This window comes from Pseudorca crassidens, chromosome 3, assembly GCF_039906515.1.
Source record: "Pseudorca crassidens isolate mPseCra1 chromosome 3, mPseCra1.hap1, whole genome shotgun sequence".
NCBI lineage: Eukaryota > Metazoa > Chordata > Mammalia > Artiodactyla > Delphinidae > Pseudorca > Pseudorca crassidens.
In genome coordinates, this window is record NC_090298.1 from 23,553,343 (window position 1) to 23,559,342 (window position 6,000).

The window sequence follows — 6,000 nt, forward strand, 5'->3', positions numbered from 1 at the left end:
AATATTTATTATTATTAATAAGTAATGCACAGGCTATATTCACTTCTCCAATAGAATATTTTTATACTTTACCAAATAAATTTCTTATTTTCCAGTAAGTATTATTTTTTCCTCAATTTTTTTCACAAGCTGTCCACTCGAGAACACAAGAATTTTAAACACCAATCTTCAGCTCAATTAGTTTATAAAGTAGGTGTGAAATCACAAAACTTCAAGATATTGTCTATTTTTTTCAGAAGTCACAGGTCTTTTCAGGAATTAGGAGGTTCCCATCACATATGAAAACAAAGTAACATTGTTAAAAGAATACCATTCAACTGGCATAAACATTGAAACATTCTTTAAGAAAGAATTCTTCAGTTTTATAATTTAGTGAATTCTAAGCTCCTATTTACCATTTCCACACCTAAAATCTTGATATTAATCCAATTCCTCATGCTCAGTTCAGTAATGATTACGCATTCTCATTATGAAATTTGGAACTTACCCAGTTGTACCTGTGAGTGGATGGATGCAGCAACCCCAGCCAGACAGAGGGGTGATTACCAAGGTCTCGGTCCCTTTAGAAATTTAAGTTTGGGCCACAACAGGGCCAGATTCATGGGCACTTGACCTGGGCAGTCCCACAGGTCAAATGAAGGGCCCCATACTTAAAAGAACCTCATGCTTGGTCTATTGCTCTGCTGTCACTGTTTTGAAATTCTTAGTAATTTTTGAACAAGGAGTCCTACATTTCATTTTGCACTGAACACAGAAAATTATATAACTAATCCTGGGTCATAAAGCCAGGTAAGCTACCAAATCCTGTGGTAATAATTAAGCGTAGGAGGAAATTAGTATAGGTGCTTGAGGAGGGAGAGGATGAGTATTAATGATACCCTGAACCTACCTGCAGCAATGGTGTCTGTGCCTCTTCCCACTAGCCTCTCATAGGTTTCTCCTCAGAAACACGGACAAGAACTACGGAGGAGGGACTTCCCTGGTGGCACAGTGTTTAAGAATCCGCCGGCCAATGCAGGGTACACGGGTTTGAGCCCTGGTCCGGAAAGATCCCACATGCCGTGGAGCAACTAAGCCCGTGTGCCACAACTACTGAGCCTGCACTCTAGAGCCCGTGAGCGACAGCTACTGAGCCCGCATGCCTCAACTACTGAAGCCCGCGTGCCTAGAGCCTTGTGCTCCACAACAAGAGAAGCCACTGCAATGAGAAGCCCGCGCATCACAATGAAGAGCAGCCCCCACTCGCCGCATCTAGAGAAAGCCTGCACACAGCAACAAAGAATGGACATGGCCAAAAATAAAAAATAAAAATAATTAAAAAAAAAAGATTCTGGTTCAAAAGATAAAATGCATATACAAAGCTTAAAAAAAAAATGATGGAGGAGCTGTTTTCCAAACCTCATGCACAGAGAAGAGAATCTGTATGAAGCAAGGGATGGATGGGAGGTGTCTTGCTTACATCTCTATTCAAGGAAGACTTCTGCAGGAAGGATAGCTGGTTGACAGCCTCCAGCTGCCCCAAGACTGGCCAATGTGTTCTTGCCAGACTGCTTCCCCAGTGACTATGCACTTTGACGTACTAGAATCACTATATTCCTGCCCACCCCTAGATTCCTAGAATCCCTGTAATGGTAGACTTTGCTTAGGGAGTCTGATTACCTAGTCAGTTAGCTAGCATCCTCTCTCTCTCGCTTTCAAATATATATATAATCGCTATTGGGATCATGGGTAAATTTTTGTTTCTTTCACCCTGCTTTGCTTATGTGCATATTATTTTTTTTCTGCAAATACATGTGCTACTTCAAGGACTTATAATATTGTTGGAAATCATCAAGAATAACACATCTTGTGATCTGTTTTAAAGGAATAAATGATTTCACCCACCTACATTTACTGACTACTCATGAAATGCAAAGCTTCACCTTACTTTACCCTATCATCAGAAAAATGATTCCAGTTTTGGTACAAAAGGATACTTCCAAGTATCCTTTCTGCAAGATTGTAGAAAAGCAATCTCATGTATATTACATGATAGCTTTTACATGAATTACTGCGGCTGCAAATCAGTGGGCAATGTATGTGGACAAATACTCAATGTTTTAATGTTTTTTTAAGTATAGGTTGCACTTTTGCATTTCATGGTGCCTTTTAGAATTAACTATATCTTTATTTTTTCTTTAATGTCATGAACTATGTTTTGAAATATTCATACACATGAGAAAAAGGCTTATTGAAGTAAATATTCTGCAATTAGTATTTCTCCTGCCACTTATACCATGATTACATGAAATGTAAAATCACTGCTTTTGAGTATTAGGAAAAAAATAGAAGGAATCATAATTATAGGCAAGTTTTATTAGGAAATGTTTAGGTTAACTCAAATTCAAGTATAAATAGGATTTTTTTAAATCTCAGTTTATAGTTACCACAAGTATGTGTGATAAGTTAAGTTTTGCTAACCAGTAAACTGGGGTGGTCCTTGAATCTTCCTTTGGCAGTTCCTCCCCTTCATTTCAAATCAATCAGAAAGTCTTACAGACTACGTCCTAAACCTTTCTTGAAGCCCTCTCCTCCACCCTATTTCTGCTGGCATTGGGCTCATGCTCATTTTTTCTTCATTTGAGTGCTCACATTCTGGCCTCCCTTCTGACTCTCCACATTGTTGCCAGTGTGATTGTTCTGAAATGGAAATATGGTCATTCCTCTGCAATTCACATCTGTCATTGAGTTCCCAGAGCCTAGCTTGAAGTAAAATACTTGTTGGCAATATATTTGAGAACTTTTGTGATCTTACTCCTGCTTGCTTCTCAGACTCATCCCTGTCTGCCTACAAAACCTCTCTGCTCTGGCTCTGAACTCCCTGTCATCATTCAAAAGTTCCATGAGTTTTCACAGCCCTGCAAGTTGCATCTTCTGTTGCCACTGCCTGGAATATATTCCCCTCAGCTCAATCCTGAAAAATATAACTCATTTCTCTTTTTTCATCTATATTTTTTCTTAAGTTCATGATTAACATTGCCATTTTAAAAAACCTCAATGCAAAAAATTTAATTTGCACACCATAAAATAATTTAATATTTCTGTATAAAATGTTCGTTTCCCATTTCAGAATAACTAAACCATAATATCACATGACAGTTTTTCTCAGCTGATTTCACTGATTTTCCCCCAGCAGATAAACAACTTACCTTGAGTTAAACACTTCCTTCTCTGCCCTTTGCTGCATGCCGAATAAAGCTCTAATAAACATCTTCAGGTATTGCATGTGGCAAACATTCTAGCATGTCCAGGAAATTCTTAAAGCCAGAGACTCTCTTTATTTGTTTCCATTCCCTAAATGTCTTGGATACTTGTTACATGGCAAGTACTCATGTAATATTTGTTTAGAGAATGAAAGATAGCAAATAATTAAGAATAAAACTTGATTTTTTAGTGTTATTTTGAAATTTTTTTATCAAAATGACAGAACATAACTATTCAGTTATACATTTATCCTTGGTCATGTTCTTGCTTAAATCGTGTAACTGTTAACATACAGTTCACTCCAACAGCATTTTTATGTTCCTACGTATTAGGTATTTTGTTGTTTGCTTGGGAAACTCAGATAAATACAACACTGACTCTTTATTCAATGTTTTCTTATTATAAGTGAGTGATGAAATAATAGTTGGTACTATTCACTGTACTCTGTGCCACCTACTAATTAATCACCTAATAAGATACTTCGAGGTGAAATTTAATCATCAGCAGTCTTATTTTGTGTATGTGTGTAAAATAATTTAAATGCATTCAAAATATGCATTCTGTTGTGGCAATATAGGTAAATTTATGTGTAAAAATCATTGGATATAATGGTTATTCAATTAATATTTTGGATTGATTGAATATATCAGTAATATGAATGAGTAATTCATACTACTGTAATCCTTTCGTTTCAGTTGAGCTGTCTATATTTTCTTCTTTTTTGAAGAGAATGGCACTTCAGTATAATCACAAAGAGTGAATAGATGGGATTGCATAGTCTCAATCAACCTACTTTTTACATGCAAAAAATTTAAAAACACATAATTATAAATTTCCTATATTTCACAGTAAACCATATCATTATTGTTCAAATCTTAGAGTTACAACAACATAAAATGTTAGTAAAATCAATGTTTTGTTGAAATTATAGTAATTCATGCAAGATTTTTTAGAAACTGACACTAGTGAAAACTCTGAAGTATTGTAGTTTTTTGGCATTTATTTTTCAAACTTCCAATTGGAAACTCAATCACAAAGGACCATCCACAGAGCCACACACTATCTACCCTGATTGCATCTCATGATCCTTACTTCCCTGCCTCCACTAAAACACTGAGTTCTTAGTAGTAATTTTTCAGGATTTTGATCTCTGATCTGTGCCTTATAATTTGATGAAAGTAATTTTTGAAAGGTTAATATGTCAGGACATTTTTTGCATATGTCCTAAACAGGTTCTCTTGTATTACTATGATTATTAGTTTCATAATGTTGCCATAACAAATTGCCACAAATTCAGAGACTTAACACAGGCATCATCTCACAGTGCCTTCACAGTCTGAAGTCTAGCTTCCTTGGGTCTCAGAAGGCTAAAATCAAGGTGTCTACATGGCTGTGTTCCTTTCTTGATGCTTTAAGGGAGAATCCACATCCTGGCTTGTGTGAGTGATTGGTAGGATTCACTTCCTTGTGGTTGTAGGGCTAAGTTGCCTGTTTTTTTGCTGGTATTGCTGGTTGGCTATACCAACCACTTCCCTGAGAAAGACATCAGGGATCTTTCTCAGCTTCTAGAGGCTGCTAGCCTTCCTTGGCTCCTGGCCCCATTACTCCATCTTCAAACCAACAAGAGTGGGTCAAGTCCCTTTCATGCCTCAAGTCACTCAAGCTTCATCTCTTTGACTGATGATTCTGTCTTCCTCTTTAGCTTTTAAGGGCTCATATGATTACAGTAGGTCCACTCAGGCAATCCAGGTTAACCTTCCTAATATAAAGCAATTGATTAGTAACCTTAATTCCATGTGAAAGACTCTTCTCAGCAATACCTGTATCAGTGTTTTACTGAACAGCTAGGAAACAAAAAATCTTGGGGAGATATTTTTACAATTCTGTCAACCACATCATGTAATGATTTTTTTTTTCTTCCTGAAAGCATATTGAATAAGTTAACTAACTAAATATTGAGCATTTTTTTTAGCACTTTATCCTATGATGGTTTCCTTTTTCAAAGAAAGAGTACAAACAAGGGAGAGAAACATAAAAGAACATTCATTCTAAGTCTCTCTCTCTCTCTCATTCTCTCTCATCCTCTCTCATCCTCCTCTTCTTAGTTGTTTTGTTGCTGTTATAAGTTTTTCTTAAACATGCAGCTTCTGACCAATGCCATTGAAGGCCCAGGTACATTCTGTCTTCCTGCTTTGCCATTTTTAGCATGTGGATTCCATTCTCCCGTTCATAGTATGGTTGATAATCTTCTAACAACCTGCCATTATTCCAAGCATAAAGAAGAAGAAAGGGTGGAAAAAACATAAAGTGCCTAAGGGCAAAAGCATAACTGCCTGCCTATGGAGCCTCACCATTCTTCAAAACATTCCCAAAAGCTCAACTCAGTGACTTATTTCCATCTCATTGTTGGAACCATGCTACTTTGTTTTCCTTAGATAAAAAAAGACTAGGAAAACAGTGAGGCTGAATAGATTGGGTTGATGAACACCACTGTATCTGACACACTATCATCAGACAGAAGATAGTATGGTTTATATTTGAATATTTCTTGTCTAACACTGAACAGAGAAAATAAGGAAATTTGTGCTCATCTGACTGAACTGTGCCTTGGTGTCCTGAAATTAATTTTATGTGGATTGAAGAAATCAACAATCACTAAATTTCAGAACGGAATTTCAATTTTCATTTAGTAAATCCTAAACCATATGTAATATTTGTTTAAATTGTTAATCTTTCTCAAAAAATATTGAAGTTCTT